The sequence below is a fragment of the Sarcophilus harrisii genome, chromosome 2 (assembly GCF_902635505.1).
Source record: "Sarcophilus harrisii chromosome 2, mSarHar1.11, whole genome shotgun sequence".
Classification (NCBI taxonomy): domain Eukaryota; kingdom Metazoa; phylum Chordata; class Mammalia; order Dasyuromorphia; family Dasyuridae; genus Sarcophilus; species Sarcophilus harrisii.
In genome coordinates, this window is record NC_045427.1 from 183,693,284 (window position 1) to 183,719,953 (window position 26,670).

The 26,670-nt window shown below is 33.4% G+C and overlaps 1 protein-coding gene across 1 annotated transcript in view; it reads right to left on the reverse strand.

Annotated features, from left to right (window-relative positions):
• Window positions 1-26,670, reverse strand: part of MYT1L (myelin transcription factor 1 like) — a 660,434-nt gene that overhangs the window by 276,764 nt on the left and 357,000 nt on the right. Inside the window, exon 6 of the mRNA XM_031951169.1 lies at window positions 22,978-23,137. The gene's annotated coding sequence lies outside the window, so the exon portion shown is untranslated. The remainder of the gene's footprint in view (window positions 1-22,977; window positions 23,138-26,670) is intronic.

The following is a 26,670-nucleotide window of genomic DNA, read 5'->3' on the forward strand; positions in this document are numbered from 1 at the left end:
CATGGTTTTTTTTTTTTGGTGCTCAGAATATTATTTTGAAGTAGTTACAAAAGATGAAATCAAGGTAAAATTACATACTTAGTGACCTCTGTGAAAAGGTTAGCAATGAGGAAGATGACAAAAAATACATTGAAAATTCATTTAGTATTAAGTATAAATCACAAAATCACTGAATCCTGGACTTGAAAGGAATCCCAGATGAAATTCAACACAGAAGCAGATAAGAAAGTCTTCTACAGTACAGTGGATAACATACTTCTACAACCAGTGCTTTTTTTTTTTTTTTTTTTTTTTCTTTTTAAAGAGGCCTCTAGTGAAAGAGAGGAATTCTTTCATTCTTCATGTGTTATTATTTTGAGTTCTCACATCATTCATATTGATTTCTTCTCTATTTATTCCAATGTGACATTTGCATACATTTGCAAATCTGTACCTCTCCTTTGTTTCCCTTTCCTTCTCTCCCTCTTACTGCCCCTTAAATTAAACAATTAAAAATGCTCTTCAAATAAATTTTTTGTAGTCCAACAAAAATATTCTCAGATTGTCCATGTCTAAAAATTCTACACCTAAAGACCATAGATGTCAGAACATTGTATTCCGAAGAGAATACATATCTCCTACACTTTTAAGTTCAATACACCCCTGGCAGGGGGTAATGGTCTGTTTCATCTTTGGTAGTTCTCTGAATTCTAAAATCTTTCAAAAGGTTTTTCTTTATAATAGTGTGGGTCATTATGGAATTTAACTTAGTTCACACTTTGTTTAGTATAAGTTCAAAGAATTCTCCCTGGTTTCCTTTGAAACTGTTCATTTCTTATGGCACAATGATATTTTATTAAATCAACATGTTGTAATTTGTTTAGTTATTCACAAAATGACAGCCCTTTAGTTTCCAATTTTTAGTGACAATGAAAAAAAAAAACCCTGCTATGCTTATTTTTGTATCACTAGGTCCTTTTATCTTTTCTTTGATCTTTTTTTAGGGAATAGACTGGTCATGATATAACTGGGTCAACGGGTACATACAGTTTAGTAAATTAGGAGGATAGTTCGAAATTGCTTTCCAAATAGAATAGACCAATTCACAAGCAATGGTGTATTAGTGGAGTAGAATTTTTCATCAGAGAAAACATATATATTGAATAGTCACTAATGTATCTCCTTGTCTCTTTCTTATTTGGTAGGCAGATTCATTTTTTCTGTTGCCTAACTTCATTACTACTTTAAATATTCAGTTGTAGATTTGAAAACTATAAATACATTTTTATGTAAAGAATGGTGAATTAAAAGTTATGATAAAAACTTAAAAAGCAAAGTTTTTTTTTCATTTTTCATTTCAAGAGATTTGTGAGTTCCTCTTAAAAGAAGAGAGGAAACCAAAATGAAGATTGACAGGAATCCAAGATGGAAGAGTAGTAAGAAGAAATATAGCAGCCCCTCCTTCCATAATTTCTTCAAATAGGTCTATCAGGTTTGGTCTGGCAATTTTCCAAAAGGTATGTTTCAAATTAGTTTTCAGATTTGAGCTGGTATGAAAAAGGTTACCCATGAATGTCACTTTTAAAATATAGTTTTCAGAACTAAAAATAAATATTCCAATTGTGGTCTAAGGTGATAAATAATAGAATTTATCACTTCTCTCATTCTAGACTATTCTGTTCCATTAGATTTTACATGTGGTTGCATTAACTTTTTAAAAAGTTACCTTACAATATTGACTCATATGGAGCATCTTGTTGAAAAGTTATAACAGTTCTTCAACATAAACAGTTATAAATAATTATCTGAACAAAGATGAAGAACTTTTATCTTTATTACATTTCATTTTGTTAAATTTAGCCTGTTGCAATCTAAGATTCTTCTGCATTTTGATTTGTCATCCATATATGATTTATATCATCTAAAATTTTTCTAAGCATACCTCCCACCTCTTTACCAAAATGTGAAAAAGCATAGGGTTGGGAATAGACTTCTAAAGCATAATTTAAAGATTTTCTTCCAGTATAGCATCCATCTTTTTAACCTGTACTCTTTTTATGTGACTGTATAGCCAGTTTTGAATCCTGCTAGCTATATTATAATCTAGTACCTATTGTGTTCTCTTTTCCACAAGTATCAAGAAAGACTTTGTATATTTGCTGCTAGAATCTGATACCCTGCTATCTATACTATCTAATAGTTCAACAACCATATTGCAATGGAAATAGCATTATTTTGGCCTGATTTATTTTTCATGAAGCCATGGTATTTTCTAATAATTATGGCACACCTTTTCAATTCTGCATAAAGGATTTGTTTAATATTTATCTGGAATTTTGTTAATAATTTTTGGAAGTCAAGTCCATTAACTTTTACATTCCAGAATCTACTTTTCTTTTTTTGAAAGTCAGGATATCTTCCCATCTCTAATCTTCTGGTAGCTTTCCTAGCTATCATATTTATAAGATACTTCAGTATTCCTAAGGTGCAATTTCTCTGAGAATGGAATGGAAAAGTTATTTAAAGTAATTTGTTGCTTTCTTAAAACCTCTTTGGTCACTCTTACTGATATGTAAACCTTTCTTAGCTAGTATTTTACCTTTTACATTTTGAAAAGTATTTTATGTGATACAGAAAAATTGATCTTAAAGAGAAGTTGAAATATTTCCTTTCTGTTATCAATTAACAACACATTGTTATCTGTAATTATGAATTTTTTTTTTGTCTCCTTGCTCTTAACTTTCTTTGAAAATCCTTTTCTTTTCCTTGAGGAATTTTTGTAACCCTTAGCTTGTTGTGTCTTTAATATTATTGGCATTATTTTTATACTGGTTCAGATTACCGATTTGTATTCTTAATTTAGCACGTCTTCCATTTTTTCCCTTTCCTTATAAAATATTAGCTCACCAGATTTATATATAGTCACATTAGTTTCCATGGCTGCATTTTAATTATGAATACTATCTCATGAAATCTTATAATTTATATGAAAATTGCAAATTCATTCTATTGCTCTTACTAGAATACAGACTGCCCTCTATGACTCCCACAATTTTTATGATATTTATTTTTCATAAAAATGCATATTAAAGACCTAATGGACATCATGGTAAAGTTATTTTCTCATTTATAGAGGCTATTCTTCTCTTAATCCTTTCATCTTTCCTTGTTGAATTCAAGAGTTAAGCCTCAAAAAAGCAAAGAAATAGACAAGCTCAGAGGTGGAGCCAAGATGGTGGAGTAAAAAGTAAGAACTCACCCAACTTCTCCCTAAATCACTTATTTTCCTCCAAAGTAGTCAATGACTATAGCAATATAGTGTTTGACAAACTCAAAGACCCCAGCTTTTGTGATAAAAACTGACTATTTGACAAAAAGTGCTGGGAAAATTAGAAATTATTGTGGCAGAAACTAGGCACTGACCCACACCTAACATCCTATACCAAAATAAAGTCAAAATGGGTTCATGATTTAGACATAAAGAGTGATATCATAAACAAATTAGAAAAACAAAGGACAGTTTACCTCTCAGATCTATGGAGAAGTAAGGAATTTGTGGCCAAAGAAGAATTGGAGTACATTATTGAATGAAAAATGAATAATTTTGATTATATTATGTTAAAAGGTTTTTGTGCAAATAAAACCAATGCAGACAAGATTAGAAGGAAAGCAATAAAATGGGTAAAAAATTTTATATTAAAGAGTTCTGATAAAGGCCTCATTTCTAAAATAAAGAGAGAATGGACTCAAATTTATAAGAATTCTTCAGTGGATAAATCGTCAAAAGATATGAAGAGATAATTTTAAGATGAAGAAATTAAAAACATTTCTAGTCATATGAAAAGATTCTCTAACTCACTATTGATCAGAGAAATGCAAATTAAGACAACTCTGAGATACTACTACATACCTCTCAGATTGGCTAAAATGACAGAAAAAGGTAATGATGAATATTGGGAGGGGAGGTGGAAAAACTGGGACACTAATATATTGTTGGTGGAATTGTGAACTGATTCAACCGTTCTGGAGAGCAATTTAGAACTATGCCCAAAGGGCTATCAAACTGTGCATACCCTTTGATCCAGCAGTGTTTTTTTTACTGGGTTTGTATTCTAAAGAGATCTTAAAGGAGGGAAAGAGATCCACATGTGCAAAAATGTTTGTGGTAGCCCTTTTTGTAGTGGCAAGAAATTGGAAACTGAGTGGATGCCCATTAGTTGGAGAATGGCTGAATAAGTTATGGTATATGAATATTATGGAATATTATTGTTCTATAAGAAATGAACAGGATTATTTCAGAGAGACCTGGAGAGATTTACATGAACTGATGCTAAGTGAAATGAGCAGAACCAGGAGATCATTATGTATGGCAACAGCAAGATTATATGATGATTAATTCTTATGGACATGGCTCTCCTCAACAATGAGATAATGCCTTAAAAAGCAAAAATGACCAATTGGGCAAGGAAGTACAAAAGCTCACTGAGGAAAATAATTCCTTAAAAACTATAATTGAGCAAATGGAAGCTAATGACTTTATGAGAAAGCAAGATACAATAAAGCAAAACAAAAACAAAAAAGAAAAAATGAAAAAAGTGAAATATCTCATTGGAAAAATAACTGAACTAGAAAATCAATCCAGCAGAGATAATTTAAAAATTATTGGTCTACCTGAAAGTCATGATCAAAAAAAGGACCTTGAATATCCTCTTTCAAGAAATTTCCAAGGAAAACTGTCCTGATATTCTAGAACCAGAGGGAACAATATAAATTGAAAAAAATTCATCAATTACTTCTTGAAAAAGATCCCAAAGTGAAAATTCCCAGGAAAATTCTGGAACTCCCAGGTTAAGGAGAAAATATTGCAGACATTCAGAAAGAAGCAATCCAAGTACGGTGGAGCCAGAGTTGGGATAACACAAGATTTATCAGCTTCTTCTACATTAAAGGACCAAGGGTTTAGAAGATGAAATTCCAAAGAGCAAAGGAGTTTGTATTATAATCAAGAATCACTTACCCAGAAGACTGAGTATAATTCTTGAGAGGCAAAGATCATTTAATGAAAAAAAGAATTTTCAATCATTTGTGATAAAGAGACCAGAGCTGAATCAAAAATGTGATTTTCAAATATAAGATTCTGGAGAAGCATAAAGAGGTAATCAGGAAAGTGATACCATAAAGGACCTAAGGTTTATATGTTTACATTCTTACATGGAAAGATGATACTTGTAACTCAGAAGTTTCTCATTATAATGACAGTTAGAAGGAGTGTGTGTGTGTGTGTGTATATATATATATATATATATATAGAGAGAGAGAGAGAGAGAGAGAGAGAGAGAGAGAGAGAGAGGATGGGTGTGAGTTGCATATGAAGGGATAATATTTTTTAAATGAAATTAAGGGGTGAGAAAGCAATGTATTGGAAAAAAGGGAAAGGGAGAAGTGGAATGGGGTGAATTATCTGCCATAAAAAAGAAGCAAGAAAATGCTTTTACAATGTAGGGGAAGAGGGAGAAGAAAAGGTGCATGAATGAACCTTGCTCTCATCAGAATTGGCTCAAAGAGGAAATTACATATATATTCAAATATGGGTGTAGACATCTATTTTACTCTGCAGGAAAATAGGAGGGGAATAGAATACAGGAAGGGGGAGGGTGATAAAGGAGAGGGCTAATATTAGGGGAGGAAGTGGCCAATAGCAAAACACTTTTGAGAAGGGACAGGGTGAAAGGAGAGAGAATAAATAGGGGGGCAAATACTGTTAGTAATAGTAATTATAATAATAATTTTGAAGTAAGTTTTTCCGATAAGGCCTTATTTCTCAACACAGAGGGAACTGAGTCAGTTTTATAATAAATAGTAGCTATGCCCCAATTGATAAATGATCAAAAGATATGATCTGTCAAAAGGGCTATAAATTCATGCATATCCTTTGACCTAAGAACATTATTACTAGCATGAATACATTTTTTAAAGAGATTTTTTTTAAAAAGAAAGGAAAATGACCTATATGTACAAAAATATTTATAGTATCTCTCTTCTCAGGCCAAAAAAAAAAAAAAAAATGGAAATTGAGGGGATGCTCATTAATTGGGAAATTGCTCAATAAAGTGTGGTATGTTTTTATGATGAAATATTATTGTTCTGTGGGACATGATGTGCAGGATGCTCTCAAAAAAAAAATCTGGAAAGTCCTCCATGAATTCAAGCAAAGTGAAATGTGCTATATATGCACAAAGTAATAGTAATATTCTAGAATGACCAGCTGTAATTGACTTTGATATTCTCAGGAGTAAAATGATTCACAACTACTCTGAAGGACTCAGGATGAAAAGTTCTATCCATACCCAGAGAAGGAATTGGTTTTATCTGAATAAAGGTAGAAGCATTCTCTTTCTCTCTTTTTAAAAACTTTATTTTTCTTGAGGATTTTTATTTTCCTCAGGATGGGAAATCTAGGTGTTTTTTTTTTTTTCCACAACATGACTTTTATGGAAATGTTTTGCATAACTTCACATGTGGTTTCTTAATTGTGGATAGGGATATGGGAAAGAACCTGGAATTCAAAAATTTTAAAAATAAATTAAAAAAATGTTTTAAATATAACTAGGGAAAATTTTCAAATAAATATAAACAAAAGGAAAAAAAAAGCAAAGAAATATTTAAATGAAGATGTAAAAGTCTCCCAACAGGGTTATGACTAAATTAAATAGCCAGTCTTGGGTATAGTGAATCACTGGACGTTTTCAAAGAGAGTCTGGATATAGAAGATAGCATTTTACACTTTGGGTATGGGTCTCTGATGTTCTTTCTACCTCTGGGATTTTCATAATCATTTAAAGCTGTAAATATAGTACTCAATCAGGGGTATATTAACAAAAGTTTAATTACCAGCTCTTTAGAAAAAATGTGCATATGAAACATTTTTAACTTTAATCTTTCTTATTAATATTTTCTCTATCACTTTCTTAAAATTAGATAATCAGCAAAACAATAAATCCCTATAAATGTCCTTTTTTCTATTACTCTTTCTGAAGAAGCCCAATATGGTAAGCTTTTTTTTTTTTTTTTTTTTTTTTTTTTTAATAACAGCACTTTGGATCAATGACTTTAGAGAAACATTGGCAAAAGTATCTATTTTTCTATATTTTGTACAGTTGGGAAATCTGAAGAGGATGACAGATATGAAAATAATAGCAGATATTACTATATATCACATTAAGTTTGAATTAACGGTTATTATATTTACTGATAGTACTATTTCACATTAAGGTCACTTTCACAACAGCCTTGTGAAGTAGGTTGTATGAGTACTTTATTATTCTCACTGGCCAGTGAATAAACAGGAATTCAGAGTGCTTAATTGATCGGAGAGGTCACACAGCTCATAAATTAGTTTTTGAACTCAGGTCTCCTCACACCAAGTATATTATATTATCCTGACTCTCATCAAGCTTCCTTTTGGATTATAGAGATTCTGGTCCCAACAAGCTCCCTCAAGTCAACTGACAATTTTCTTTCTATAGTCTTGGGATTGCGAATACTCCAGAAAAGTGAAAAGCTAAGAGTGCATTCTTAGGTGTTGTAACCCTGGAGGACTTTAAGAAATGAGATATTGACATGGAACAGCTGAACCTTGCAGTTAGGATTAAAAAAAAGCCCATGTGAACTAAATAAAAGCAGCAGACTCTGTTGATATGCTAGCAGAGAGTTCAGATGCTCTGTGGAAAATAGGGAGAGTATGAGAAGAGGTCTGTGAAAGGCCTAATAGCTGAATATATAAAATTATGGGCTCAGAGGAATGAGGAATGAGGGGAAAAAATGACCAAAATGCTAGATCTAGTTCACAAACAATGCAAAAATGTGGCCTTTCATTTTATAACATTGGACAAAAAAAAAAGTTGTGCAAAGAGAAAGTAGAGTATTATTCAGGCACCTTTCAGAGAAGAGGAATACAGGGAGGTTCCACAAACCAACTTGACAATTTTCAGTCCTTAAGTTTGGGATGAAAAACACCAGGCTATTTGCATTGGCCACACAGATTCCCCTGCAGTCTAGTGGAAAAAGCAGAGGCTTATAGACCTGGAGATTTAGATTTAGTTCTGGAATAGTTATTAATTGTGTTGATTATGAGTAAAATTTGTCTTAGTTTTCTTGTCTATAATAGGCATAATAATACCTATTATTATCCTTTCAGGAATGATATATAGGTCTAATTTTTAAAAAGTGGGTTTTTAGTTAACCATAAACTCAATATTAGTCAAAAATAGAAGCCAAAAAAGTTAATATTATTATAGACTGCATTAAAGGCAGCACAAATATAACTAGCACTTATATACTCCCCCCTCCACAAGATAAATTGTGGAAAGTACTTCTCAAAACTTACAGCATTATATAAATGTTAGCTATTATTATTGTTGTTATTTTTATTATTATTGTATTTTAGTGCAGACATAGGCTACAAATACATCTGCCTGGAAAAACTGAGTTGATTAACTTAGGGGCAAAGAAAGAAAAATAGTTTTTATGAAATAATGGTGATATAAGATAAATGGTATTATTCTATTAATAATTTCCTTTGGGAACAGGAGATGAATGCCTCCATCAACAAATGTTAAATAAATGCCACTCTGTGTTCTGCATTGTGTTTGGTGTTGCTACAATAAATATAAACTTAGTATCCCTACCCACAATGGGATGCAATACTTGCAGGCACATACGCACTCTGATGAAAGAATCCTGGCAAAAGATAGTCTAATAGTCTTAGTTACCAATAGAAAAATGAACTAAAAGGTGTATAGGCATTTAGAACATGTGGCAGGACATAATAAGATACCAATTGTATTCTATAGATAGATAATAAATAAAATTACAATACATAAAATTTGTCTTTCTTTGCTTCTGAATTTTTTAGTACTTATGGAAGCAAAGTGTAGAGGGCTCAGACTTCACCTCATTATCCCTAATTTATTCTTGGTCTTTTTACTTTGCTGTGTAATGTGTTAGTTTCCTCATCTATAAAATTGCGATAATAATAGCAGCTACCTCCCAGGGTTATTGTGAGGATCAAATGAGATAAGCGCTTAGCACAATACCTAACACATATTAAGCATCAAATTATGAGTTATCATCAGTATTATCTTATTTGTATTACTCCTCCTATTACTATGACCACTACAACTACTACAACTACTACTACTACTATTACTACTACTACTACTACTACTACTACTACTACTACTACTACTATTACGGCTGCTGCTGCTGCTGCTGTTACTACTACTGTTACTATTACTACTACTATTACTATAACTACCACCACCACAATCACCACCATTATTACTACTACTACTGCCACTACTAGCATTGATATATCATTTTAAGAGTTAAAAACATTTTATATGCATTAAATGTAAGCACTTAATACTCAAAACAACTCTGTAAGGTAGGTGCTATTATTATCCTTATAAGTGAGGAAACTGAGGTCAGAGAAATTAGGATGTCTTTCAGCTATTCCATCATACTATCACCTCCTTTGATTTCTTCATTGAATTCGACACTATGAACACTATCTTTTTTTTTTTTTTTTTTAATAAATTTGGACAATTTTATCTGTGGAAAGGGGCAGAAATATAGACAACTGAGAGAAAGCAGCATCTCAGAGAAAAACATTCTTAGGATAGAACATAGCTCTAAGAGAAAATGAAAGAAAGCAGGTGCTAGAGAAAAGCCCTTACTTATGTTAAAGGAGACTGATTGTTTCAATCCTTAGTAGCTAGTTTGTATGTGGCTATTATAAAGACCTAGAGGTTAATAGCTAAGAAACTCAGAAAAGTAGGGCTTTTTGTTAACCATGGAGAATTGTATATTATTTATTTGTAACATCCCTGATAGGACTGTGCATTTAGTTTAATACCATAAGATAAAGGTTAGCCACTTCCCTCTAGGAGATCCTTCTTTGAGATTGGATTAAATCAGTGATGGGAGCCAACAGAAGAGACAGAAGTGGAGTAGTAGGAACTGAGGCTACTTCTAATTATTTCAAGAGAGCTGATCTCAGAGCAGTCCAGCTAGGTGGATGACTACATAGTCAAACCAAGAGGTGAAAGAAACTTAAGAGTCTGCTTTGTTAACTGACGAGCTGATGAGGAAAAGACAAGTTTTTCTTCTGGGAGTTGAATAGTGTAGAGGAAAATCTTTGCAATTGGGATTTAATGGAGTAAAAAGAATACTCTGCAACTTAACAAAACTGGTTGGGTCAATGAGACGTTGATTTATCTTTTCCTTTAATGACCCCTAAAGTATGAGAGGGAAACTCTTCAAAGTTTCACCAAGAGAACTGATCATAATAATTCTGAAGATCCTAGGCTTATGAAAACTGCTTTTGCTAAAAAAAAAAAAAAAAAAAAAAAAAAAAAAAAAGTAATTCTTCCTTAAAGACAAATAGAAATTTGAAAACAACTTTATCCAACAGGTGATTTTTGATGCAGAGTATTATTTAAGGACATCAAAAACATCAAGGCCTGCTATCCACAATTGTGAGTTTCCCTAAACTTCTGATTTTCTCCAAGTCATGTTTTTTTTTTTTTCCCTAAGTTTGATACATTCTTCCCTATCTGTATTGTGTACATTGTGGGAGACTGTGAATTAGGTTTACAGATTTATTGTTATGTTAATTCTTGTTTTTCATTGTTTTTAATGAATATTTAATCATTAAGAGCTAATTGTATTATCTTTTAAAGAATTTGTTTAAATGGGAAGTACACCGATTGGGGCTTAGCAACTACAGTAATGCATTTCATAGCTTTCTTATTTTAGAGTTACTTTTAGGTAATTAAAACTGAGTTACTTTTAATGTGACTGCTCCTTTTGGAAACATTCCATTTTTCTAATCTGTTAGAATGTGTTCAGGTTTGGGTAAATATGTTGCCATAAAGAAAGAAGAGAGCAAGAAAGGTCTCTTACAAGGCTGGGGCACAAACCAACATGGTCATGCCTCATACCATAAAAAATCTTATCTCCCTTGATTTCTTTGATATGCTATCCTGACCCTACGTGTTAGTGTATTGGACTTTAGTTCTTTTTTCATTTCTCTTTAATCTAAAAGAAGCCCATCTCCTATCAAAGATCATTTTTTGAGCAACTACTATGTAAAAATCACAGTTGTGCACTATAGAGAACAGAAAGAAATATGTTATAGATCCTGTCTACATTAACCTTTCAATCTATACAACTAATTGTTTTGTTATAACTAAGCTTAAATTCAGATATTTCATACAATCCACATAGTCATTCTGTAGGAATTTGAAAGTAGCTGTCATTTTCATTTCCCCATCCTAACATAACCCCTTGCCCTGATTCTTCAATGTTTGTGCCACTCTTGAATGGTTCTCCCTTTGCAAGTCAATATTTTGAACCCAGAGGAGGGAAACAAGAAGTTGATACTGACTCCAAACCCTAAAACAAAATCCTGACTATTTTTTTGTGAATTATTTTCAATCAGTGAGTTTGGATTAAGTGTTAGGGAGGAAATGAAGAAGGTTTTTGAAAATTAATTCTTATGGAATGGTAAAATAAAAGATTATATAACCAGTGTTCTTCTCTTTCCCTATTTATAATGCAAATCGTACATAACCTAGTTTGCTGTTGTTATTGTTGTTGTTGTTGTTGTTTTTAATAAAAAGTGACTTTTATTCAAGCTCTTGAGAAAGTGTGTCTATGGGATTTTTAATATGAGAGAATTCATTGAAACCACGTCAGATAGCTAGTTTATCCATGGGGATCATTTTCCTGAGCATTAATACTTATTTTTTTGAATGGAATCTGATCAGGATGGGTAATTCCTCTATATTGCAGATGGCAGACCATTCAACCTCTCTTATTCTGTACAAGCCTTGTTCTATTTTTTTGTAAATCCTTTATAGAGGATCTAACTAATGAGTAAAATTATCAGTAGTCTATGGATAACATTGCAGTACTCAAGCTATCCATTTGCTATACCTTACTCCCCCTCTATGACTTACTCCCCCCCCCCCCTTATTTTTGTGATTTGTATATAATTGATGATGTTTTGTTGGTACTTGTCCCATGCACAAATAATTGTTCAGTCATATACTGATGGCTATTTATAACTACCATAAGTATTACAGTCTTTGGAGTTTGGGGATTTTGATTCTTTTATATATGGTTTTCCAAGTTTTGAAGCCACATAGCATCACAGGGAGAATATAATAACTTGGATATATTGAATGAGATTCTACTTGAACTTTTCCTCATTATTTAGTTGGGTCTCAGCACCTTGTTCATAGGCATGGGCATTGCTTTAAAATTAAAAACTCTTTTGTTCCGATAGTTTCATAGATTTTCACTCTAGATCTCTTGATCTATCCAGTTTTCAATCTCACATTTCTCATATTATCCTTAGAACACTTCCATTTGGATGCTACTGTCATATTAAGACTATTTTGTGGAGAACTCACAGAGGACAAGCATTCACAAGGGATGAGAAAAAGCAATACAAAAACATTCTCAAAGTCTCTCAAGAATTTTAGGATTGATTGTATGACATAAGAGACACTAGCACAGGACTGCCCAGCATAGTGTATCTTCATCAGAGAAGGTGTTGTGTTCTATGAGCAGAATAGAATTGAATTAGCTCAGAAGAAATATGAGATGCACAGAGTTAGAGAATACACCCTAAATGTTCATAGGTCCTATTTGTATCTACCTGTGGCAAAGCATTCCAAGCTTGTTTTGGTCTGATCAGCCACAGTCAGACACACTTACTTGACTCTAACATAATAATGTCATTTTGGTCCTCTTTGAGAGTATCAACTGTCACTCACAACTTAGTATGGTTATAGATAAACATCTTTCTCACTAAAGTGTCTTTTCTTTTAAACTTCTACATTTTTCTTACTAGTAACATTATTTTGTTAGTCTCCCACCCTGGAAAAGTCATAGATTCCTTTGATCATTCATTGTATATAATAATAAAAACATAGGCCTGTAAGTCAAGAAACATGAATTCAAACTGGTCTCCATTTATTCCTCTTCCCTTCTAATGCTCAGTTTTCTTATCTGTAAAATGGAAACAACAATATTGGTAAATATTTAATCCACAAGGTCATTTTGAGAATGACATGAGATAATATATGTAAGTGCTTTCCAAACTTCAAAGTCCTATATAATTGTTAATTTTTATTGTACCTCATAACTCACAAATATATAATTCTTTCTTTTAAGGAAAATTGGATTTGCCATTTCCCATGCCACAACTCTAATTTGAGTAGTTATGCTTCCATGCCTTCTACCCTGTCTTCTTGTCTCTATTTTTTCCAAGATTCAATTCTTCATTCTAATCAATCAGTCTCTTTCAACACCTTACTGTCAAGCATTAGAATCATATAGTTTAAAGAGTGCTAAAATAAGATTTGGAAGACTTGCTTGATTCCTGACTCTATTATTTTTGTGATCTTGGCAAGTCCCCTCTTTGGATCTCAATTTCTTTATCTATAAAATGAATATAGTGAACTATATGATCTTCAAATTCTGTAGTATCTCTAAATCCTATAATCCCAAACAAACATTAAATGATCCCTATAGTCATTTATCTTCAATTCTAAAGCCCTTTACCTAGCTTTCACATACCCTGATGAATCCATTTCCAATCTAGTCAATCTTATTTCTCACTTCTTCTCAGTATGCACAATTTATTCTAAGTCTGACTCCCCTTCTTCTATTCTTTTAGTCATATTATTACTCTTTCAAGAGTTCCTTCCTTTTTGTGCCTTTCAAGACTTAGGTTATATCCTGTTTTTTATATCAGATTTTTCTTGAGGATGCCAGCTGTCTTCAAGGTCCTTCTACAGATATACTAATCTACATATAACAAAACAGCAGGAAGAAAGAAAAATAATATCACATTCAAGCAAATTATAAATTACAAAGGGAATTATTCTTAAATTCCTCATAATCAATCCTCATGACAAAGTCTAAAAAAAGTCCTAAAGCTACTTATAAAGTCTTAATTACACTAACCATTCTCTATCAAGTAGGTACATAGTAAATATTACTTGAATGAATTGATAGGATTTCTATTTTTAAATGAAAACAAAATAAAACACTGAGATTATATGTACTTGGGGGCAGCAGGGTGGCAAGTACATAGAACATAGGACTTGTAGTCAGAAGATCTAAGTTAAAATTGTCTCAAATACTTACTAGTTATGTGAATCTAGGGAAGTTTCCTAACTTCTTTTTGCCTAAGTTATTTGATCCACAAAATGGGAATAATAATGGCACCTATCTCACAAGGTTGTTGTAAGAATCAAATGAGAACATATTTAGAACACTATGTAAATCTTAAAATAAGATTCCAGTTTTAGTATTGAAATAAAATATAGGGAGCTTAATGTAATCTTTTAAATGTCCTTTTGATTTTGAAAAAAGTTTAAGAAAATTTCTCTTTAAATTTTTTTTCCCCAAATGATCAGAGAATTAAAAAATTATATAACTATTAGGAAGCCCAGTTCACTGTTGGGAAACTATAATTTTATCAAGAATTTCTTCTTTATATTGAGCTAAAATCTATCTCGCCTTAATATTCACCTTGGGTCATAGTTCTCTCACTATCCCCCTTCTTTTTCCTGAGGCCAAGCTATAGTGTTAGTTAGAAAGAATAGATCCATATATATTTAGAGGCAGAAGAACAAGAGATTACATAGTCAAGTTTCATTTTATATGATAACATTGAAGCTCAGAGAGATGAAATTATTTTTCTCAAGTCACATATCTAGCAATTATCAGGTTTGGAACTAAATCTGACTCCAAATCAATTGCTCTTTTCTCTACCCTGGGCTTCTTAACCTTGATTGCACCATCAATCCCTCTGGCCTAGTGAAACTGATAGGTCCTGTCTCAGAATGTCTTGAATACATAAAACAAAATCTACAGGATTACAAAGGAAACCAATTATATTTAAATGAAGCTATCAAAATATTTTCCAAAAAAAAAAAAGGTTTAAGGTCCCTGGATTGAGAACCCCTGTATCACACCATGTGATAATTCTTTTCATGATGGAATACTACTGTGTTATTAGAAATGATACTCTTGTTGATTTTTGAAAAGAAAACATGGACTGACTTGCATGAAATAATGAAAAGCAAAATGAGTATAACCAAGAGAACACTGTATACAGTAACAACAATATTGTTTAAAGAACTTTGAATACCTAAGTCATTTTGACTATTATAAGAATCCAAATTAACCATAAGGAACCTATAAAGGAAGACACTATTTGCATCCACAGAAAGAACTCATAAATAAAAATATGTATAGAATGATTTAACAAATATAATATCCATGTTTGTATATATGCACATATATACATATTTCTATCTAATGATAGCCATCTTTAGTGTGGAAGTAGGGAAGGGAAGAAAAAAAGAGAAATTTACATGATAACTTTATTAAATATTTAAAACAGCAAGTTGTACATAATAGATTTGCAATTTCATGTGCAATCTTTTTTTTTTTTAACTATGTTATGGAAATGCTTATTTCATCTTATAAATTAAGAATAAATTTTTTTAAAAATCAGGGCCTCAAATAAGTGAGGTCTTGTCCAATGCTAGATCCTATGGTTCTAATTCTTCCCTTTCCTAGATTGATTATTCTCACTTCTTTTAATCAAAGCTTACATGGCAAGGTTAGAGGCCCCCTATTCTTCCATCTGTTCATGCTCCAGTTTGTCAGCATCCTATATCGATTAGAACTGAACACAACACGCTAAATATGGTATGACCAGGAAAAAAAGTTTTGAAAAGGAAGAAAGGGATTCAAGAAGGAAACTAGGAAAGTGCCTCTAAGAAAGCAGGGAGGAATTTAACTTACTCTTGTAAGTGATATAAATTAAAGTGTTTTATTTTTTTTTTCCTATATGGGGAAAGAGAAGATTTGAATCATTTAAAGTAAGAGCTTAGGAGAAAAACACCTAAATGGCCAGTTCATGTCATTATCTCACACACAAAATGGGTGGGCAACAATCACAATATAGTTGCAAAATCTCATTTTTCATACTTCTTGAAAGATCTTGGCCTTTAAGGTCCTTAGAGATATAAAACTATGATTCTATAACTTCTGATGAAATAAGATGTTTCATTCATTCAATAATAGTAAATAAGCTTTAGTAAAACATCTTAACTAATGAACATTATATTATGTACTCAAAATTTAAATATACAAGTGAGATATTATCTTCTTGCAAGAGCTTATATATTCCTACTGAGAAATATATGTGTGTCAGGGAAGCCCAAGGTCATGATGTGAACTATAGAATAAGTTTGTAGATACATATTAAGTATGCACTGGGCATATACAAAATACATAGACAGTGATTTGGGTACAATCCTACCAACCAAGGGAATCAGAGAAAGTCTCTTAAAGGACATAGCACTTTAGCTTAAAGGGATATCGTTGTTCCAGAAGGGTATGCTTTCCTGGCAGGGAGGAAAGCTTACACAAAGATATGGAAGTAGGGGGTGGAATTTTGTGTCACATGGAATAGCAAACATTATAGGCTTACTGGAATATAGGTTATATGAGAATAAGTAATGTATAATTTCTTTAAAAAGAGGCTGGAGCCAGATAGATTGTGAATAAATTTCAATGTCAAGTAGAGGTGCTTGTGTTTTATACTAAAGGCAATCCAGAAATTTCTTGGTCAAGATAGTAACATTTGTGTTTTAGGGGAAAATAATTTGACAGCTGTAGGGAAAAAAAGATTGAAGAGAGAGAGAAGATAGATATAGGATAACTGATTAGGAGGCTTTTGCAATAATTTGGCCAAAAAGTGATGAAAGATTAAATTTGGGTTTGTGATAGAAAGGGAAGAAGGGGAAGTATATGAGATATTGATGAAGTGAACTTGACTAGACTCAGCAATTGGTTGGATATTAGGTGTGACAGTGAGGTCAAAGATGACCTCACTCCAGGATATATTTTTTTGTACATCTAAGTAGTTGCAAAGAATGATGATATCCCTGACAGAAAGAGGAAAATGAGAAGAGTGATGAGGTAAATGGTAAAGAAAAAGAGCACTGTTTTGGTTATTTTGAATTTGAGATGCCTATGGTGCACATAGGTAGAGATGTCTGGCAGGCAATTGGAGATGTGAGATTAGAGTTCAAGAAATAGATGAAGATAAATAAGTGGATTTAGGAGTCTCCTGCACACAGAGAACAGCTGAATCCTAGTTTTATGATACAATAGAGATGTTTTTAATGTAGTAAATCTAGTAGATTGCCTTGTCCTGATCTGTGTAACAGTTACCAATTGTAATAACTTCAGCTATCATTTCCCTGAATGCATACCATTTCTTCCACCAGTAAAGATTAGCAGTGAACCTCTAGAGTGTTTCATTAGTGGAAAAAGTATAGACACAACTAGTCAAAAGATCGGACTATTTCATGACTAAGTTATTTAGGTCTATAGACAGATTTATGGTTTTGTGTTGGTCAAAAAGGTAAATAAAGATCAGCAATTTTGTTGTTGGCAGGTATATATAAAAAGTCTAGAATGTAGAACAAAGTGGAGAGCTTTGAACTCTTCCTGCTTCATGTAGCCCTTTTATTATTCCTATTCCACTAATTTACCCCTCACTTCCCCCTCCTTTATTTACACACTATCCAGAAGCATCATAGCAACTGGCAGACTTTCATCCTTTCAACTCCACCAAGTTTGCACGTGTGTGTGTGTATTGTGTGTGTGTGTGTGTGTGTGTGTTGCCTGAAATGGATTTTAGGGATGCAGAACAATAATCAAGGATTTGACAGGAGTTAAAGAGGAATTTTGTAATCCCTAGTTTTATAGCTGGCTTGGGCCAGGGACTTTGAGTGAAAGCTTCTACTTAATCAAAGCCCAGGGCCTCTTCTCACTTATTTTGGTGGTCTAGAACAGTATAATTGTTGTGACCTTAGGCTATATAACCTTAAGTTGTGAAGGGGACTCACCAAACCAGTTTGATTCATTTAGTATTGCAGTTGTATTGGTGCTGTATATTGTTACCTTCTAATTTCATATCTGTAAAATAAGTATAATAAAACATACCACTTGCTACTCACAGAGATATTTATAATGCAACTAATATAATATATTCAAAAGATGACTAAATTTATTAGCAGAAAGATTCTATCAAATCTAAGATTCCCTTAAAAAAAAAACCTACCTCATTAGCTATAGTAGAAGATGGGGAAAATAATTGAATTCATATAAAATTTTAGTTTTCAATGCATGTTGCATTCATTATTTCATTTGAATCTCACAACAACCTTATGATATACTTAGAATACTACTATAAGCAACATTATCCCTATTTTGTAGATGAGAAAACTGAAGTCAGCAACCTATCTGTGTCAGGATTTCAGAGAGAGGATTTGAAACTCACACTATCCTGACTCTTTTTAAGAAAGCTTCTCTAATGAAAAATATTGATTTTTAACTAGCAATGGGATATAGTGGAAAAGACCCTGATTCTGGAATCTTTGGAAAAAGCTAGGTTTTATTTCTATCTCTAACGCTTACTAATTGAGTGATTCTAGGAAAGTCACTTACCCTCTTTGGGACACAGTTTCCTTATTTATAAACTGTTTGCCTCTGAGACCCCTTCTACCACTTGGTAAGGAGTCTTCCTCTTCATGATGTTGCCTCACAGCCACCTTCCTCATGTGAAAGACTTCAGAACTTGGATATTCTAGGACCCTGATCTTTCTGTCTCCTGCTTAACAGCACATGGTGTTTTCTGAGGAAAAGCTTTTTGTGGTCAGATCACATATATCCCATTTCCCCCAAAGCAGCCATTTCTATCTTTATTAGCACAAGGCATCTGCTACTCCTTCTGTCAAGATCTCCCAATTGGGACGTGAAGAACCTTCAGTATAATACAAATCCACCCTCCCCTTGACTTGAGGTCTTCCATCTTTTGTTGCCCTTGTCCTTTGAGGGCATAGGAGTGGAACTCTCTATTCAATAATGATGTTTTCTTCATTTTCTCCTACCTATCTTATCATTCCTTTTCTGTTTCCTTTATAGGATCTTCTTTAAGATAATTATATATAATATATATATATATAATACATATTATATGCAATTATATATCATGCATGATAATATATATTTTATATACACTAATATACATTTTATATATAATTGTTTTGCTCTATGTCCTTTTTTCTACTTGGTGATCTCAGCAGCTCACATACATTTAATTATCATCTTTATCCTAATGCTTCTCAAATCTACTCTTCCTATCCCAATCTCTCTGCTGATTTGCAATCTTACACCTGCAATTGCCTTTCAGATGTCTCAAAATGAATGTCCAGTAGATATCTTAAATTCAATTTGTCCAAAACAGAACCCATTAACTTTTCCCCTAAACCCTTCCCTCCTGCTACTTTTGCTATTACTAGAGATACTAACACTATCCTTCCAGTCCCCCAACCTTGCAATGTAGGAATGAGTCATCCTGGACTCTTCTCTATCTTTCTCTTCCCCCCATCCCCATATCCAAGCTGTTGCTAAAGGCTTTTAGTTTCACTATGGTAGCATTCTTGAATATAACCCCCTTTTCTCCTCTCACTCTGCTGTCACTCTAGTACAGGCCTTCATTGCCTTATGCTTTGATTTCCGTATTAGCCTTCTGGTGAGCCTGTTTGCTTCAAGTCTCTCCTAACTCCAATCCATTTTCCATTCTACCACTAAAGCTATTTTTCTGAAACATGATAATGATCATGTCCCTTTCCTACTTAATAAATTCCAGTGGCTTCCTATTACTTCTAGGAGCCCAAACCTCTATTTTTACAGAGGAGGAAATTGAGACCTTGAGAGACAAGGCTGCTCTCAGAAGAAGAAATAATATAAGAAGCTGGGGAATGCATTTCAGGATACCCGGTAAATTGAGGTTGTGGTACAAAAAGATAATTCCCTACTAGCTAAAAAAGATCAACTGTGCCAGGAAACAAATATCTATTGAAGGACAGAAGAAGGGGTGAGCAGGACTTGAAAAGAATTCTGGATTTTGAGTCTGCATTCTAATACTTCCTTCCCTATTTGCTAGCCATGTGACATAGATTTTTGAAGTGAAAAGGATTGTAGAGACCATTTCAGCTAACTCTCTCCATACAATACTTAACACATGAGGAAATGAAGGCCTTGAGAAGGAAGTGACTTACCCTGTGGGGTTATAGACAGTAAAAAGCAGACTTATTAAAGGCTAGATTTTCTACATTCAGTGGTATTTTGACTACAACTTGCTATTTTCTTTTTCTCTGAACCTCAATCATCTCAAATTTGAAATGAGGAATTTGGACTAGATAATCCTTAATATTTTTTGTAGGCTGAAAGTTCTGTGATTCTATGCTTTGATTTATCAGTAAGGAAATGTGATTTGGCTGAGAAGAGGATGATGAGTTTGGAGTAAAATGACTGCTGGCAAATGGATGCTAGAACCAGGCTGGCTATAGGAATTTGAAGGCTATGACAGAAAGTCACAGATTCCTCTTCCTGTGGGTAAAGAAAGTCCTGTTAGTGTGTACTGCTTTTCCTTGGATTCAACTGCTAGTTTCTAATTACACTGTTTGCTGGCCTCTACATTTACAGTCCTTACTTACATAGCTCCTCCAAGGCCATTTGCTATTCTCTGCAGCCCTTTAAGGCCTGTTGCAAATCAAATTGGCCCATTCCAACACATGGGCAGGAAGAAAACAGGAAGACAGTGGCTTCTAACCTTTAAGTTTCTGACCTTGTCCTATCTGATATCATGAGATTCTCCAACTCTAAATTTCTCTACTATTCTCTTATAGAGGAAATTCCTTTCATTTTGACAAATGTATTTTAAAAAATTAAAATGTGAATGATGGCTGAGATAGCATGTTAGTGTGAATGAATTCAAGACCAAAGTATAATAAGTCAGTCATCCATAAAAGGTAAATAACTGATATCAGATTATTTTTCATTTTAATCAAATAAGAAATAAGAATTTATTAAGTCCTATGTGCCCAGCACTGTGCTTTAGGAAGCTTACATTCTATAAGGAGAAACAATGTGTGCACATATACAAAATAAACATAGAGGAACTGATAGTGGTGTGGAGGAACTAATAATTGCAGGAGCATGAAATGTTTCATGGCAGAGCTGCTTTTTGAACTGAGGGATGAGGTAATAATTGGGGTGGGGAGTGGGTCATAGAAAGAGGAGGCAGGGGATAGAAAGACAAAATTCAAATATTTCATGATTGATCAGAATAGGGACTGTTTCCATATAGGAGGATGATGGAGGTAAACCCTAAAACTGTCCTCCCTGATTTTGGGGGTGAACTCTGAGAAACTCTCCTCTGGGAGAGTCCTGCCTCAGGGAACAAGATAAGTGGCTTCATTCTGTTATCTTGGTGGGACTAGCTGCACCCTTTATTGAGCTGAAAATTAATCCAGGACCACTCCTACTTAGCTTGCTGGAGATCTTGACCTGATATAACTTAAGTGGTCTCAATCAACTGGAAATCTAAGCCTGGGGGCTTAGACATTGAAGGAATCTTATTCAATGGAAATCCCAATCTCAGATCTCTTATAAAAAAGACAATTTAAAATTTTAAACTCATATCTTTGCAGAAGTCTGAAGTACTATGCTTTGCCAAGAGACCTCTTCTCTTGGCACAGCTGCCTACCTGGACTCCTGCCTGCTGTGAAGAGACTTTCTTCTCAGTGATAACCTTTTGTTATTTCTCTGCCAAGACCTTATCACTGAGAAGTTTGCCTTCCTAGCAAAGCTGGCTTCTCAGTGCCAACAGAAAAATTCCCTTTTGCCATTCAAATTTTTCGGGTTTGTGAATTCCTTCATGTTGAACCTGCATCTCTGCCCAAAGAGGATTCCTACAACTCTCTGCACTGCCACTAGAACAGCCTCAAGGAGAAGGAAAAAATATTGCAAACAAATGATATTCTAATTAGAATTTTGTCCTGCTGCTTTAGTACTCCTCTGTTTTATATCACTTATGTTCCTCCTGTTCCCACTCCTTAAGCCCCCATCCATGTCTTTCTTGAAGATGGTTAAATTTATGTAAAGGTAATTTATTTTCAGCTTAGCATAGTTCATAGCAAGGGGAAGTGGATTCTCACCCTAGCTCTGCCACTTAGTAGCTATAAAACCATGAGCAAATTACTACTTTTCTGCTTCAGCTTCATCCTCTGTAAATTGAATAGATTGGATTAGATGATTCCTAACTTTCTTTACAACAACTCTGAAGTACTATGTGTTGCTTCACATGCACACACATGTATAAGTCTGTCCATTTAACCCACTTAAGTACACCTGTTGATTTTTCATATTCAAATATTTCCCTGTGGTTTTTTTTTTTTTTTGTTTGTTTGTTTGTAATCTATTTATCTGTCTCATAATCATAACATAGTTCAGCTGGTCAGAATCTCTGAAGCTCAGAAATGTTAAATGAATAATCCAAAATTCCAAGCTAAACTGCATAATAGATTTGACTCCACATACTCTGGATCTTTTGTCATTACACTATATGCTGCTTTTAGTAACTGCACCTTTTTTCCTTAGGTGACAAAGCTCCTCTTCTAATTCATAGGTTAAACGTTACATAAGAAGGTAAAGTTTTTTTATGGAATCAAAGGATTATAGATTCAATGGGGTAAGTTTTATTTGGCCTTCACATCAGTTGTAGGAAAATTGATTTTTCATTAGATTAAAATAAAAGGTTACAGATATTTTAAAAATTGTTCAAACTGACTCTTATTTAGAAGTAAATAGAAAAAAAAAATTAAAAACTCCGTCATCTGTTACTTAGCACTTAGTATATATTCATAGGTCATATTAATATGTTATATATAAATATAGATAGAAATGATATAGATATATACCTAGATGTAGTAACTTTTGGGGGGCACATCCCATATGTCCAAAAACAAAGAAGAAGCCACCATTTACCTTATAGAAAGTATTTTCTCTTAAGTAGGGAGGCAGCGTGGTGGCTCAATATGAAGGACACAGGTCTGGGGGTCAGGAACTCTGAGGTCTAATCCTATTCCTCTTAGGCTGTAAAACCGTGGGGGAGTCACTTAATTTCTCTGTGCCTCAGTTTATCCATCTGTAAAATATGGAAAACATCATATAGCATCTCTTTAGTTTACTTGAGAATAAATATCATGGAATAAAACATCAATATCATGTTCTCTGAATTTCTCAACTATCATGTTCTAGAGCCTACCAACTACTATGAGGCATAGAAATATCCTTGTTAAAGTATCTAAGGTTTAAGCTTTAGAGGCATCATGTAAAGCAAAAAGAGAGAAGTTTTGGAAGCAGAGGACTAATGTTCAAATCATGAATTTACTACTTATTAGTTATATAACCTTGGGCATCTGACTAACTTTCTGGGACTCACTTTTCCTAAGTGTAAAATGAGACAACTAAATCTATTGTTCCCAAACTTTTCAATTATGATGCTATGCTAAAGTCAAAACATTTCACAGACCACTACATGACATTATATGTACCATTGATTGAGAAAATATATAATGATAAAAACTCTTCTGAATTTAGTAGTATTTTAAGTTAATTTGTATTTTAATTAACATTGATGATATGGAAAATTATACATATGTATACATATACAAGACATTTATTAAGCTTACAAAAAGCAATGTTTACTCATTTGTTATGCTGACTTGCTATATATTTTATTAAGCTGAATAAAAATTAAAAGGATAATGTTTAATATATATATATATATATATATATATATATATATAGAGAGAGAGAGAGAGAGAGAGAGAGAGAGAGAGAGAAAGAGAGAGAAAGAGAGAGAGAGAGAGAGAGAGAGAGTTTTACTGACCCTATGTAAAAACTTAGAACCCTTGTTCTTTTTTGGTAACAGTTTGAATAGTGATCTCCAAGATCCTTTTCAAATGCAAGTCCCATTGCCCTGTGATTAGAAGTCACACAGTAGACCTTTGGATCCCCACAGTTAAGACCCTGTTATAGTGGTTTTGCAGGATGGGTCTGGACTGGGATAATCCCAGAAACTCCTTTCTCTAAGATTATTGCTGCTTGTTTGTATCGAGTGACTCAGAAATAATGGTCAGTTCTATTGGTTGTTAGTTTTTTTTAATCTATTAAAAAAAAATTCTGGGGTTTCTGTTTCCAATTGGAATGTTTGCTCCACAAACTAATAAGAAGTTCCAGGTATCCTGGAAATAAACTCTCTCCAGAGTCAGGTCAGGGAGAACCAATATTGACCTCCTAGATTAGCTTCAGCCTAGAGCTTCCATTCTAGATACAACCTAGAGGTGGGGACAATCCTTAGGTACTAGAGGGAGGTAGTTGGTTAAGTGGATAGAATTCTGAGCTTGGAGTCAGAAAGAATTAAATTCAAATCTGGTCTCTAACATTTACTAGCTGGGCAAATTATTCAACTTCTATTTGCCTTAGTTTTCCTTCCTTGCTCTTTCCTTCCTTCTTGTAATAGATTTAGAATCAGATAAGATTCTTGAAAATAGAAAAGATCCTCTATGCATAAATGGTTATGCATGAAGTTGCATTCTCATTGTGATTTAAAGACTGCTGAAAAGGCCCATTCCCCTCCCCACCAGCCAGATCCCTCACAGTCTGTCTGACTTGATAATAACATGTTAAGTTACAAATGCTTTAATCAAGCTAGGTGGGAGTTTCAAAATCTGATTCAAGAAGGTCATTGCAAAGGTCATATTAATTTTTTTATTACAGATTATATTATTGATTAACTATTTTTTACCCTCAAAATCATGGGATATAGGACAGAGATCATGATCAGAATATTCACATTTTTAGAGGTGCTAACCCAGTACAGACATTATTATCCTTATTATGAAAATGGAGAGATAGCTTCAGAGAATTTTATCACCTTGCCCATGGTCATATAAGTAGCATTAACAGCAAAATTGTTTTTGAGATGGGGTGGGATGGAGAATCTGTAAAGTTTAATTGGGACATGATCGCTGTCCTCAAGGAGCATACATTTTTTTTTAATCCAAAGCCAGCATTCTTTGGCTGGCATCATACTTCCTTTAAAAACATACTTTCTGGCCATGGTTTTAGCCAGAGAAAACAGATTTCATAATCAGGAAGATTTAGGCAATATTGGTTGTGTGATCCTAAGCAGTTACTAAAGCTTTCAAGGCCCCAAGCAAATATAGAAATTACAGAACACATATTAATCTCCATTGGTGAAGGGAGTTTCTTCACTGGGAATTCTTATCACCAGTAAAATCATAGTCTATCTACAGGTGTAACTCCAAATTAAAAATATACTCCTGGCAATGTCACTGCTTCTACAAAATCATGGGAAATTTCAGAGTTGGATGAGGAAGGTATAACATTTCTTGAGTTATGGGAGATAGCATGTAAGAGGACACAAAACTATGTGAGGGGAGACTAGAGTGATAGGACACCTGAAGTGGCTGGATGGGATAGGAGAAGATATCTGTTTATGTGGGTAGTCTGAAAAAGAATGACCTTCATTTATTTTACAAGGACAAGTTACCCAAAATGATACTATGATTTTGACTCCCCAATTTATGGGAAGGAAAAATCACTGAGGTATCTGGAAGGCAGTGTAGTCCTGTGGAAAGAACATTGGACCTAAGTTCCAGGAGTCTTGGTTTTTATATTTACTATCTATGTGAACTTCAGTTTCTCCATTTGTAAAATGGAAATAATGATAATTGCATCAATTTGTTATAAAGGATTGCTATGAGGAAAACTGTTTTTAAACCTTAAAGGTAATTCTTCATATTACCAAATTATAGATTAAATGCTGCATTTTTAACATAACATACCAATGCTTAAAGTAATAAATTGTTAGTATAATCCTTTAGCCAAACTCTTTAGGACTTAGGTAGTATAAGTATTAGTATCTTTATGCTACAGATGAAAAAATTAAGGTCTAGAAAAGTCAAATGCTTTGTCTATGGTCAAGCATGTAAATGTGTAGTAAGGCAGAATTTGAACCGAGGTCTTCTGACTCCAAATCCAGTCTTCATGTCACTTACTATACCATACATAATATTTTGTCCAAAGTCAAACACATGGCTGGTAAACAGCAGAGTTTGAATTCTGACCCAAATTTTTAGTTCCAAGTTCTATACAATTGCATTAAATAGAGCACAAAATGTTTCAGGAAATTTTCAAGAGCATATGCGTTCCTAGTTTTGGTACAGTAGGTTGATGCTCCTTTTATCCCTCTGCTGACATGTTGAAGGCTTTCAGACAAGCTATTAAGGATTTTGCTGCAGATTTCCTTTTGCTGCTACTATATTTTCATGCAAACATTTCTAGGGTAACAGAACGCAGCACAATTCTGAGCAAAAAAAAAAAAAAATCCCCTCATACTTTAAGAGAATCCATTACAATATAAAATCAAGTCAATTATAATCATATATTGAAGAATCTGATCCCCTAAATCTCCAACGCGTTCATTCTCACAACTGGTTCTAGTACACAACTATGTAGATAGTAGCTTGACTTACTAATAACTCATGTTTATTTGGCACATTCATATTTACAAAATGTTTTTTCACAAGTATTATATCATTTGAAACGTACAACAAGGCTATGACCTCAAAGCAACTCAAATATTATTCC